Here is a 14,607-nt window from a genome sequence, read left to right as displayed (position 1 = left end):
TATTGTGCAATAAGTTAAATGAAAGGAGTTGAATTGCAACAAAAACAACAGTAAAATTTTTATGAATTTCACTTTAGGGAAGAGTATAAACATCTTCTTTGTTTTTAACTTATCAATTTTCCATCAGCTTTTTAGGAGCAGCCTTTCCAGCTTGCTTTTAGGAATGATAGCATCAGCAAACACAGGAGAAAGAGGCTGTATGGGCCAGCAGCTGTAAGACGCCAGGATATTGGAAGCTTCAGATGGTATGTCTGAGTCATGCTCAGTTTTGTGGTCCCTGTTTTTATTTCCCAAAATGCTTTAATAGTGACAGAGGGTATTGAAATGTATGGCTATCCTGAAAGTATCTGGAGTCTTGATCCAGTTTTACAAGGCTGGAATATTTGCATTCTTTATATCTTGTAAATTACAATCACCAAATGCTTCTATAGAGAATTTTTTTTGGCTATAAATCTCTGAAATAAGTTAATAGTGCATACTTTTTAACTTTTATGAATGGCACATTTTTAGATATGGGTTTGTTTTTTTTTTGTTGTTGTCGTTGTTGTTGTTGTTTTGAGACAGAGTCTCTCGCTGTCACCTAGGCTGGAGTACAGTGGCACAATTCTAGCTCACCGCAGTCTCAAACTCACAGGTTCAAGTGATCCCCCAGCCTTAGCCTCCTGAGTAGCTAGGACTCCAGGTGCATGCCATCAGGCCTGGTTATTTAAAACAATCTTTTTTTTTTCTCGTGTAGATGGGAGTCTTGCTATGTTGCCCAGGCTGGTCTCGATCTCCTGGTCTTCCTTAAATAATCCTACCTCCTTGATTTCCCAACGTGCTGAGATTACAGGTGTGAGCCACCATACCTGGTGGAGATATATGATTTTTAAAGCCATAAATGCTCATATTTGCAAAGGAGCTGAGAGATCTAATACTAGGATTTAAGTCCACTGCTGAGTTAGAAGCCTGGCATAGGAGAATGTTTGTTGAATGAATGAAAAGTTATTTGCTATATGAAACAGCAATAAATATATCATCTGGGTCACTGACTTACGTACCGCCGTTGCTTTAGTTAGGTCTAATATCCCATTTAAATTAAAATATTGGACTATACTGTACTCTATTATATGTTGAGTCAGATTTCTCCCAGTCATAATAGAAGAACTACTGTAAGTTACGTTAATACTTGGAAGCCACTTGGGTACCCTTTAGTGCAAAGAGACTGTGCTGATTGAATTTCCGCTCACATAGCTTCTGTAAGTCTTAACTCCACTCCCAAGGAGTACTTTGAGCCTTAGGAAACCCTGGCTCTCTGGATTCTCTTTCTCGTGGGATGGGCTAATGATGGGGGTAGGGTGGGAGTAGAGCAATTATTTTTTGCCAACTCCAACCACCGCAGGAAGACGCCGGCTACAGAGGTCAAGTTTCTCTTGTTTACTGGCCGTGGACATTTCTGTTGCGTAGTTCTTTTGTTTTCTCTGGGTGTAATCTCTGTTGCACATGGAGTTCAGACAATGTAGATGACCCTGTCATCCACGGACAGAGTTCTCCTTCAAGACATTGTTGTCCCTCACTGGGCCAAAGTCCCATTTTAGTACGAGAGAGAGAAAAACAAAAAAAAGAAACAATGGAGACAAATTTAGACACTGATGGGAAAAGAAAAGCAGTGCACTGTCCACCCCAGCCCTTTGAAGCTACACCCACCAGGCCATTTCCTTTCACCTTCTCAGGGATTCCCAGCGATGCAGAAGCGCTTGTGTGTGCCAAAGCAGAGGGCAGATGATTCACGTGTAGCTGACCCTTGCCACATTAAGTTCATGTCCCAGGAGATCCTTCTAAAAAAAACTACACTCCACGTTTCCAAACAGAAGCAAGATTAATCTTTCCGTTAAAATCTAGACGGGATCATTATCAGCTTTATTTTCCCACCCACGCCTGGCCAGCATTAAACCCTGCGCCAGATGCATCTTAGCACATTCCACATTCACCAGCCTGCATCCTCTGACGGGGGATAAAGTGGCCTCTGCTGAGCCCATTTTTCACTTCTTGGTCCCATTCTGAAGGAGCCGCTTCATCTCATGTATTCGTGTGCTCTCTGCTCCCCCTAACTGTAGACAATGTAAATGGACTCGGTGATGGGAGGAGGCATTTATCAGCATGTAAGATCCATGAGGGGGTTTGAAGGTATCCGCGCTGTGTACTATTTATGCTGGGATGTCTGCGTCTACTGTAGAGGCCTAGATAGTAAACGTAACAAGCACTAAGAGTGCAATCTCCTCTTGCACTGTCTTGTTAATGAGCTGTGAAACTAGACAGATGCGGCCGTAAATACATAATACTATTTCACATGGGAAGAATGTCTGGTTTGACATCATCTATCACATCACTGGAAGGTCTCTTTTTAGCAGGTCACGGAGTGTCATGGTAAAGTGTTTAATAATTACTTACATATTTAGTGGGAAATTCCTTATAGGTGCATATCATTGGCATAATCACAAATATCATATACATTCCATTTTCAAGCAGTTTTAAAATCTCATACACAGGATCTATGCAGGTATATAAGGCACAGTTATTTGACCATCTATATGTACTAATAACCTATATTTTACTTAATTTAAGTGGATGCAACTTCTGGAGCACAACTTTTCAACCTGCAAGCTTTTCTTCTAGCTTCAGTTCCTGGTGGTGTCACTTCCCTCCATTATTTCTCCCCTGAAGTCTCCACTTTTTAACCTTATAAGAAAGGGAATGTGACGGGCAGCAGAGAGGAGAAAAGTAGGTAGCAATCAGAGGTATGTGATTGAAGGAGGGAATTGTGAGACCAGGGCTGAGAAAAAGAAATCCAATGTTGACTCATTTCTTTTTAATCCTGAATGAAAATGCAGCTGGCTTATTGTAAATGAGCATGCAGTTACCATGTCTGAAATGGTTTCAATAGAGAGAAAATAAAGGGATGCATGCCAAGGCGCAAGTGCACACTCTTGCATGGCTTTTTTATAATTTGCCTAAAATACGACTTTCTAGTTTCCCAAAATACACTATCCCACCAAAGACCTAGACATCTTTTGCCACAGAACTTCACACATTTCATTTGATAGGTATTCAAAACACTATAGGATGAAAACTAGAATTTTTAACCTTTGAATCTTTCCATTTCTCTCTCCTCAATAACTTGTGCAGCCTTTATGTGGTTCTGGCCTAACAGAATCTCACCAGGACAGCTCAGAGCTCGCTGCGCTCAGCAATGCCTGTCATCCAGGTCAGCCCTACTCTCCTACATGTCTTCCTCTGCACCCTCCTCCCCCGGCCCATCTCATTTCCTATCTCTTTTCTTCCTTACCTTCCCCTTGCTATGTTTCTCTCCTTGGTTTGTATTCAACCCTGTAAGTGGTAATTGCACTATTTGGTGCTGAATTTTTAGGATTCAAATTGGAAATGAGGAGGTTGTGTCATGATATATGAAGCAGAATGATGCCATGCAGCAAAATTAGGGGAGGCAATGTAGAGGGGGTTCCAAATAGACAAGGAATTTATACTGGATGTTCTTTATATTCCCTAAGGGACTGACTAAAGACTTCATAAAGGTAAAAACGATTACATATTAAACTTTTTATTGTCTGTTGTTTCAATGTCATGCCTTCCTATTTACTTAGCGAACATATGGTCAGTTCGGTGACCTCTCTTGCTCGTGATAGGATGCATACAACCTGGGGCAAGAGCCTGTATTTGGTCCCTTGTCTAAATTGTCTCCTTAATCATGGGGCTTCATCATCACAGGACCAGACAGAGCTGTCTGTGAAAGACTGGAAAGGAGAGCTTCAAACAGAGTTTCTCAACTGCAGGCGCTAGTGACATGGGGCTGATCATTCTTGACTGTGGAGTGTCCTATGCACTGGTGGATGTTCAGCAGCAACCCTGACATCTACCCACTAGATGCTGTAGAATTCACCACCCACGCCCACCGTGTGAGAATCGCAAGTGTCTCCCTACATTGCCAAATCTACCCAAGGCGGGAAAATCAGACCCCATTTGAGAAGCACTGGGTTAGGATCTTATAGCAATCATGACCTTCTTCCCATTTCTTTACTACATCACATTGTTCTGCTTCAGAGCATTTGAACCACCACTTCCTCGTCCTGGACTTAGCTTCCCCAGAGCTTTATACACCTCACTTCCTGAAATTGTTCTGTTCAAAAGTCACCTCAAAAGCTGGTGGGGAGATCTTCCCCAAACATCCCTTCTTAAATAATGTGTTCTACCCTCAACTGTTCTACCTTCTTTCTCTCCTTAAACTACAGCGTTTATTCCTACGTGCATTTATCTTATATTCTTATTTGTTTGTGTTGGCTTCACTTACTAGAACTTAAACTCCTCAAGAGCTGAAACTTTAACTTGTTCACAGTGTGTTCTGTGTAATTCCTGGCATGCAGAATGTGGTCTGCATATTTGTTGAATAAATGAATGACTGTTGAATCGGAGCCACCAATCCTGCTGCAGACAAATCCAGAATCTGAGCCTGCCTGTTCGGGAGAAGCACGTGAGGGAATGTGCTCATGTCCAAGGCTCGAGTGCCCACAAACCTTTCAGTTTCTATTCATTTATCATTGGTTAATACTATGAATGTTTCCCACCATGGAAGATTTATTTAAAAAAAAATAGGTTCTCACATTCATTGTGAATAAGTGTTTGGTATTGAATCTTTCTTTCCCGTGGAAAAGAACATTGTGACACCATTGTTGTTCCCTTTTCCTTTTCTAAATCATTATCAAGATGTTAACGGAAGTGATGCTAGTCATTCAACCCATGATTCCGTCCCTGAGTCAAATTTCAGATCTTTAATTTTAAGAAATTATATGTTACCTAATTTTAATATATTATACACATATAATTTTTTAAATTAAAATAATGCATGTACACATTGTTTTCTTTGCTTTGCTTTTTCTTATTGAGCTGGTTTCTACCCTGGAAGGAAATGAACTGTCGAAACAAATTGGTGCCAAATGTGCTGGAACTGTGTTTACTTGCATCAAGAGTATCCTTCTCATAGAGGAACTATGGTTTTGCAAAGAGCCTCAACATCTGTGTGGACCCTAGGGCACAGGAGTTCAAACTGTTGAAATGTCACATTCCCAGAGAGGAATAGGCAGTGGATTCAGGTCCCCTTGGAGCATTTATCATCTAGGTGCCGCCCTTACTGTCCCTTGAAGGAAGTATGGCTTTATGGTCAGAGAGAAGATCTATAGGTCAGTCAAGCTGGGTTCAGATACAGCCTCCATCATCCACTAACTGTGTTACCTTGGTAAAGACGCCAAATTTCTAGGCCTCAGTTTCCTCATCCATGAAATGAAAATAGATAGTTGTATCTGCCATGCAGGGTTGTTGGGTTATTAAAGGAGATCATCCACATGAAGCCCAGGAACAGTGCCTGCAGTATGGAAAGTGTTTTAAACTGGCAATTTTTGTTGTTGTTTTAATGCAGTTTAATTCCAGTTCTGAGTGAGAGAAATCCTGCCAGTACTGGCTGGGAATATTTTCTGGTTCGACTATGCTCAATTCTGGCCTATTCTATGTAGGAAATGGGAGAAAACAATGAGTTGTCATTTTTTATTTAAAAATAATATTTATCTTACTCCTCATTTACATAAGTAGTATTTATTCATTATAGAAAATTTGAGAAATGAAGAGAAAAAATGAACTGTAAATTTTCAACATTTATGTGTTGAATTTAGTGATGTCTTTGTGTGTGTGTGTGTGTGTGTGTGTGTGTGGTGTGTTTATAAGCATGGAGAAATAAAGTTAACAAACCTATATATCCTTAACAAAACCTCATTTATTTGTTTATTTTTTACATTATTATTAGCTGTTTTGTAAACACACACACACACACACACACACACACACACATACAAAATAAATCACTCCTGTCCTACAATCCCGAGGCCACACGGTCAGGATTTTTCCCACACATAAGTTTTAGATTTGTTTTGAAATCTAATTTTTGTATTGTGAATTTTTTCATTTGCAAAAGAAATTTACCAATGGAAATGGATAAAATGCAGAGAATTGCCCCAAGTGACATTGCAAGAACTCATATATGGGGTACTAGTGAGATGAACTGCAGCTTGTAATGAGACAGTACTGGGTTCTAATACTCCCTCCAATGCTGACTGACGGTATTTAACCTCACCAAACCTCAGTGTTTATATTGGTGAAACAGGGACAATAATGGATCAATTACATAGATTACATATCTAAACCAGGTAAAGTGCCCTGCTTAAGCCGAATGCACAAGATGACCTTGCTTGTATTGGTTGCTCCACTTTGCTGCTACATTCAGGGTCCGCAGCCTGGCAGCAAACCCCAGTGGGCTCGTGCCTCATCAGCAGAGTCCACTCCTTCACCCTCATGATTTCCAAGGGAGTCTTGGAGGGGTGCTTCCAAATGTTATGGTGAAATTCTGAATTTGGGGGTCCCCAGATATGCATATTACCTGCATAAGAGCTGAGAACACGAAACTGGTGATCTATAACTCAGAGTGGGAAGGAGTAGGGTGGTTGGCGATTTCTAAGTTGCTGGAAAATGAAGGTGTAAGGCTGAGCTCACTATTTATTACAGCTACTGACTGGAAACCAGAGCTGAGGTTTTGTTGACCTCCCAGAGTCAACAGCTCCAACCCTGCCCTTTATTGAATTTTCTGTATTGGAGTCTTTCACTTATTTTTTTAAGATGTTCTTTTTATTTTAATTATTATTATTACTTTGGAGATGGGTGGGGTCTCACTATGTTGCCCAGGCTGGTCTCGAACTCCTGGGCTCAAGTGATCCTCCCACCTTGGCCTCCTGAGTAGCTGTGACTACAAGCACATGCCACTTGTGTTAGTCCATTCTCACACTGCTGTAAAGAATTGCCTGAGACTGGGTAATTTACACAGAAAAGAGGCTTAATTGGCTCACAGTTCCACATTTTTGGGGAGGCCTCAGGAAACTTATAATCATGGCAGAAGGCAAAGGAGAAGCAGTCATCTTCTTCACAGGATGGCAGGATGGAGTGAGTGCAAGCAGGGGAAATGCCAGACGCTTATAAAATCATCAGGTCTCGTGAGAACTCACTCACTATATGAGAAATGCATTGGGGAAACCGCCCCCATGACCCAGTTACCTCCACCTGGTCCCACCTTTGACATGTGGGGATTATGGAGATTATAGTTATGGACGAGATTTGGGTGGGGACACAGAACCAAACCATATCACCATTGCACCCTGGCCCTGGGTCCCTCATTTAAATAAATCAGATTCTTTCGCTAAAAAAAAAAAAAAAAAAAAAAAAAAAGTTCAGAAATAACAGCTGTAAACAATATTATTGTTATAAAGAATTTCAAAAACTTGAAAACATTTCTTATGTGAACTGTTTAATAACGTTCATGGATATTGTCCTCTTCTGAGTCCTTAGATGATGTTCCAATATGCTGTCTGCCTGGTACTTTTTTATAGATCCCATTAGAGTTCACCGCCGCTTTCTACTTTAATATCATTTGTGTGTGTGTTTTAGTATATTTCTTTTTTAAAGAAGGGTGGCTTTAACTATACCTGGTGTTTTCCAGCATTTATGTGATTGGCTCTTTTAGTTTTCTCCCTTTAGCTTCTTTAATAATGCCAATGGACACTTTGGACAAAAATATGAGACATATGTTTTTGGAAAAAAGTTGTGTGGTATAGGAGAAAATTTCATACATGAATACTCTGAAAAAAGCGTGGTAGCATCCTATGACACCATCTCAATTCTGTAATATTTAGTGCTGTCTCACACGCACAGTACACATGCATCTTGTACTTTACAGATGCAAGTACTCAGTAAATTGGCTTTTTGGACAGAATGAATTAATCATATCATTATAGAGTGGGATTTTGACCGACTCACATGTTGTTTCATAGACTACTCAGCATTTTTCAAATTTTCTATAATGAATATGCAGAATTGTTGGAAAAGAATACACTTTTACAGAGATCGTTTCTAATTCCCCAAATAATTTCTAATTCCCCCAATAATAATATTTGGGGAAATAATTCTAATTCCCCAAATAATTAAATCAAACCTACATTTCTTAGAAATCATGTCTGTTTCATTCATGGACCATGCTTTTCATAACACCTAAGTTCTTTGCCTCATAGCTGCTTAAGGTCTTTGCTAGATTAGAAACAACTAGAGGTCAGAAATGAAATCTTCTACTCTTATTAAATTACCCCCACTTAAGAGATGTTCAGAAATGTCAGGTGACCTACTCAGCTGTGTCAGAATGAGAACAAAGATGATCAAGTATTAATAAATAGCTCTTCCCTCTACCCATCCAATTTATAGTATCTGTTGAAATCAATCCTCTACTATAATATGAAAAAACAAAAAAATTACAAAATCCACTTTGACCAAGCTCTTATTAAATTGATAGTGATGATATTGATGTGGTAAAAGTTTTAACCATGAAAAGAAGTAATGATCTGATATTTTTTAACAGGACACTAAAATACATACAATTCTGGCATTTCTGACATTTAATTCACAGAATGTTATTTGTATGCTATAGCTAGATAATAAATAATTAAACCAACTTTGATATATGCCTGTACAACATAATTAATTAAATGCCATTTAACCTGGAAATATGTTTTTTTCTCCTTAGGTCCTGTCTTGATGCCTAAAATTCTTACCAAATTAAGGCAACATTTTTGGGGTTAAACTCATCATCTGTAGTAGGCTAATAGACTGCTATTAAAATGCAAATACGGTTCATGAGACGGGAACCATTAATACATTAGCTTCTACTAATATCTTAAACTTGATACAAGTATCAGATTAGTTCATGGACAAGCCAAGAGCAACACTGTGAGCATAGGGAAAAGAAAAGACACATTTTAATGGCACCATAGAAGGAATCTGGGACACAGAGAGATTGCTATAGCTCAGATGTGGTTGGAGAATTCTGGGTAACCAAGGGTCCGCATAGACCTCTGGTTGGTTAGAGATCTCAGAATGCTTAGGTTCCAGAGCCTGAAGATAGTTTTCTCATTAAGAGGCATCATTGACTCCCCGTAGGCGGAGAGATGCACACACATTTCTGTCTTGCTACAGAGCAGCCTGTTTCACAATTCCATGTTGTTACAACTGTTCTCTTTTTTGGAATAGAACTGGTCCATTGTGGAAAGTACCAGAGACAGGGCTACGTGGTCAGTGTTTTTTCTGAAGCCCAAGAAATGCAAAGTGTTAACAGGAGTAGGCGGAGTCTCTGAGTCCCACGGCTGCTTTCTGCACCTAGTGAGAGAACAGTAATACTCCTCACTCCTCCTTACACACAAGGAAAATTCCTCCTGGAAGAACAGGAGGTGTACCAATTTGCTAATATACAGCTACCAGTAATGTTAACAATACTCTCCAAGTAATGAAGTAAGATAATATGACCAAACTGAAACCTCAAATGAACTCCCAAGAAAAGATGTTCACGTGTCAGAGAGAAGCTGAAAGTTCTTGTGAGAGCAACTTGGCAGAGTCTGAAGTGTACACAGAAGAGCTGAAGGTGCTTCTTAAAAGAACAATGCTAGTTGGGGAGATGGAAGCACAAAGGAGGTTTTAAACATCAAGCGATTCTGAGAAAGCATCAGAGGAAAGAAAAAGCATTTTGAATAAAATAGAATACTTAGACACATACTAACTGAAATGCCCAGTCGAGGGGCAGATGAGAGTCACAGCTCCCACTCCCAAATGCAACCTCATCACAAAATCACACCTGAGACAGCAATGGGGAAATGACAGTTAACCAACCAATCTTCTAACATCTGCCCTGCAGGGAGCTGTATACTTTCTTTTGTATTCTTCACTTTGGGTTACTCTTAAATCAAATTCAGTGTTTCAGCTATTGCTAAGATGCTGGACATATTGTCTGGCAAATGAACGGGTCCTTTGCCAAGTAACTGGAGCTCACTCTTGCTAAAGGAAGAACATTGTTCACTAAAATAGTTTGTCTTTTGATGCCAAAGGAAATCGAATTGTAATCAAGGGCTGAGAACGGACTGAAGTCATCAAGGCTGTCTTGCTTCAGATTTGGCAAACTTACATGTTCCCAGGCTTATGAAATATAATTTATGTTTACAAAAGGGAGAGGCTTCATTACACTGGAAATTTGTTTTAAATAATGCCGAAGTGAACCACGGATGGAAAGGCCAGCATCAAAATCCACGGTGGCTCCTGTGGATCACTAGGATATACCGGGCAGCACAGATAAGCAGGAATTTAGGTTTTGTTGAAAGAACCCAACAAAGAGAGAAGGTCTCTGAGTAAATTATGAAGGCTTACTATTAATATCACCATGTTGAACTATCTCAGAGACGCCACTGTGGGTTCTTGTTTTTGTTTGTCTGCCTTGGCTCTTATTTTTGTTTTGAAGGCGGTGGGTATAAGAGTATATAGAGTGAGAGGGCACACACTTTTATTTGTAGATCCATGATTTCCTTGCATTGCCCTAATGATTTATTCAAATTACAAGTAAATATCATTTAATTCACACGCCAAGGTTTTGAAGTTACACTTGCTACATTTGAGGAACCCAGAATTAAGGCTTATACGGTTAAATAATTTTCCCAAAGTCTCCCAGCTAGTAGGTTACAGAGACAAGATGCAAGTCCAGGTTCTCTAGAGCCAAAAGCGATACTCTTTCCGCTATGTTCCCTGTGCTATGCTTGATGTAAAGGTCAAGGAAGGAAAAAAATAGAGTGAAAATAGTTTATACCTACCACTGAGTTTTCCTCGAGAGCTGTCATGTCCAGAAAGGCCACTTTTGCCCTTATAAAGCAGAGAACTGAGGCAATTTATTCACTGCCTCCAAATAATCTTTCTCAGCCCTGTCTTTTGGGGAGCATAGGGCATTAGGTTGACTTCAATCATCTGCAGGATACTGCTCCATTTTCCTTTGCCTTCTAGATATGGCCATAAGCAATAATAGTGACAGCAACGCTTTGAACCAAATAACACAGCGAGTCAAGCAATTGGTCTTGACTAGATAAGGCTTTGGAATATGCAAATTTAGAGACCGTCTTCCAGGTCTGGTAACTAAATTCCTGTACCTTGTAAGAACAGAGAATGTAAAACACAGAGAGTAACAAGAATTTCTTCTCACTTGCTATACACAGAGGAGAAGGCATTTTCTAGATGTTAGTGATGAATCCAGTGATATCTACTTTTTTAAGTATTTATTTTTGTATAAAAAATAGCATTCATCTTTGTCTAAATGGAAAATGATGGAGATGATTTTTTTCTTTCATCTTTTAGAAATGATAACCGGTTGCCCTCTAAATCTTTTAAGTTATTGTAATATTTATCAAAGTGATAAAAAAAAGGTTAACTAATGCAATTATTAGATTATATGGAAGTCACAAGGTATGCTACAAGCTTGAACTTATCAGCTCCAGTTTTATTTATTTCTTTTAATTTAACTAGATTTCATTCAGCACTGTCCCACACTTGGAGACACAATTCACTAAGCTAAGAAAAGACAACAAAAAATGCCTTGAGGACTAACGGGTCAGGATGTTTTGGTTTAACATCATAACAAGTTTCTAGATGGAGCCGTTTTGCTCCTTGGCACAGAGTCATGGGTGTCCAGTGCAGGCTGCCATAAAACTCAGTCGTTTACATAAGCGTCTGACTGCCAAGCTGTCCTCTGCCTTTCACCTGGCAGCTTTGGAATATTTTGGTTAACAGAGCCAATGCACTTTCCTCCACATAAAGGGAATTACGATTCCACTGGAGGCGCAAAGAGCAAAATTAAAGTCATCAAAAAACTCTGATTCAAGTAGGCATTTTCCTTGAAAATGTGAAACACGCTTTGATTCACCCCCATCTCTTGCTGAGGGTGCTACAGAGGAGATGCGTTTGGCTCTCTATCCCAGAAGACTCTTTTAGGTTGGTTAATTCCGCCCTCCACAAAAACAAGGGGATGCAGTTTTTTGGCAGAAGGAGGTGAGAAGAACATGAAAAGTAGAGCACGGAATTTAAGCAGGAATTCTCTGCAGCTGCTGTCAAATGGAATAAAAACAGTGTCACAAACAAGGCAACTAAGGAAGCAGAGGTTAAACGTGAAAGAGTCCGAACGGGTGATGGTCGGAGGGATGCCTAGGTAAAACCGGAACCACCCAGCTTCCTTCTGAGGGACACCTCTGACCCCTCCTGTCAGAGTAGGTCCTGGATCATGACTGCTGGCCTTTGATCAAACAACAGCATCCTCTGAGCACGCACACCCCTCTGCCAGGCCTGGCCACTTCTTGGAGAAGAAGATGAGTAATTTTTCCCTAATGATGGAAACATTCTCTCCATGTCTTCTTTCAAAGTTTATGGACAATGATTGCGTTTTATGATAATGAGAACAAAGTGCATGGCTGTGAATGTGAGGAGTATTTTTCCCCTTAGCAAAACAATTGTTTTACACCTTTCCATGTGCTGCATCCTCAGGAAAGATACTTTGGCATAGATTTCCCCAAAAAATTCTTTATTCAGATAAACTTTAATAATAGAAGAGCATACTTGGGGGAAAAAAAAAAAAAGAAAAAACCTCACTGTTTATGGAAGTCCTTTAATAGCTTTAACGTCTAATGAAGAAAGAGCCGGGAAACTCTACCATGACAAGCAGTTATTTGCTAGGACTGTTTTTATTTGAGTTTATTAAATAAAGATTAGCCCTATAATCCCAAAATGTCCCCACATTTAAGCTGCTGGTTGTTTCCCATTAGACAGGCAGTAGTGCGATCGTGGTTTTACTGGATAATGCTATGATTATATATTTTAAAATACAGCATAGTATCATTATTGTTTGTATTCACAATCAGCACCTGCAGCCATAACCTGTGTCTTATAATGATTAGAATTCAAACAGTTACAACAGCACTTCCTTTGAATCATGATCTAATACGAGAAACAATACAGGGCAAATAAATAGATTTCCTCCTCTTGGGCGACTTGAATATTCCCCATTGTGTGTGTCTTCACTGGGATTGAAAATGGGGAAGCATTTGACAAAAGGTTTCTCTCACTTCCAGATGAGAAGTCTCTTTCTCACAATTCTTTGTCTCTCAGATAAGTTAATATACTTTTCCCCCTTTTCAACTGAGACCATGACTAAGTTCAGAGGGCCTCACCACCTAAGTGTGCAACAATTGTTGGAGTGGTGAGTGGAGTTCCGGACTGGTGGGGATCCCTTGGAAATGTCAGTGTGCTATTTTCATAGAACGGATTGGTTCATTTCGGCATCTGTGGTTGACCGAAAAGATGAAAGTCGAGGGCCAAGATATGGACTTTGTGTATTGTTACTGGGCCACTGAGAAATAAGAGCGTCAAATGAGTCCTGTTTTCTGTTTCGCCTGCAAGGGAAACCTTCCTGCCCTCCTTCCTGAGCTCAGAGGAGAGATGAGTTTTCAGGAATCCCTCCCCAGGGTTTCCCTGTGTACTCTGTGCATGGTGGAAGTGGAGAAGAGTGATCCAGCTTCCTTCAGTGGGACCCTCCTCACCCATCCTGATGGGTAGATGGAAGATGCCGCCACAGGGGCTGCCCTGGGACAGAGCCAAGGAGAACATTGACTCATTCGTCATGTGCAGACCTTTGCGGAAGATGCCGATGTGTTCAAGGCATGCTCCTTCATGTAAGGAGTGACATCACTGCCTAATTTAAACTCATTCCGGGCCTAAACGACCTCATCACAGAAAGGCGATTGTCTTGGCTCCTACTACATGGCACGATTCTTTTCCTGAACATCCCTGATCATACACCATGCCCTCCCTCATCTCTGACTTTGTTATTTCACCCTACACCTAGAACACATTTGACAAACACTAATTCCATTTTCTTGTGAAGGCAAGTTAATCTTCAGACTCTCAGTGTCTTCATCCCTAAAACAAAGGGATATCTGTGCTGCTGCTGCTGCTGCTGCTGTTTCCCTCATGGGTGTCTGGAGGGGAGCTGAAATGAAAGGGTGGAGGTATCTGGATCCCAGGACTGCTTCTTTTTATCTGCCCTACGTACTGCTAAAATTGCTTTTGAAAAATGGGCCCCACTGCTTTTAAATTACTGAACTAGATAGTATCGCAGGCTTCTTTGGCGATAAAATTCTGTGATTCTAGCATTCCTGGGAGTGAGGATTCAAACTGACCTGCAAGGTTATCCTAAGGCATTCAGCCTTCAAAGCCCTCAGCACTGCCTCCCTAATCCTTGTGAGAACTTCCATGGGACATCCAGGGTCATCTGACATCTGACTTCATTCTAGCTTGCAGCCTTATCTTTTCAAACGGCTTGACAATGTAGTCAAACTAGACCCTCTCTAAGTTTCAAATCAACTGGTACTTTCTGCTCTAGGTCTTTGTTGATACTATACTCTGCTCAAAATCATATCCATCCTACAAAATTCATCTCAAAAACTAAATATTACCTCTACCACACTTACCATATTTAGCTATGTGGGATTCTTGTTTGTTTGTTTGTTTTCTGGGTGAACAATTCAGGAGCTGTGAGTACATTCACAGCCTTATGCAACCATCACCACTATCTAATTCCAGAACATTTTCATCACCCTAGAAAGAAATCCTGGGCCC

The 14,607-nt window shown here is 40.3% G+C and overlaps 1 long non-coding RNA gene across 1 annotated transcript in view; it reads left to right on the top strand.

Moving 5' to 3' along the window:
- LOC105485328 (uncharacterized) overlaps window positions 1-14,607 on the top strand; it is a 174,888-nt gene that overhangs the window by 31,702 nt on the left and 128,579 nt on the right. The window contains exon 3 of the long non-coding RNA XR_011614597.1: window positions 128-245. This is a non-coding gene — a long non-coding RNA (uncharacterized lncRNA). The remainder of the gene's footprint in view (window positions 1-127; window positions 246-14,607) is intronic.

Source organism: Macaca nemestrina, chromosome 16 (genome assembly GCF_043159975.1).
Source record: "Macaca nemestrina isolate mMacNem1 chromosome 16, mMacNem.hap1, whole genome shotgun sequence".
Classification (NCBI taxonomy): domain Eukaryota; kingdom Metazoa; phylum Chordata; class Mammalia; order Primates; family Cercopithecidae; genus Macaca; species Macaca nemestrina.
This window is presented reverse-complemented; position numbering and strand designations above follow the sequence as displayed.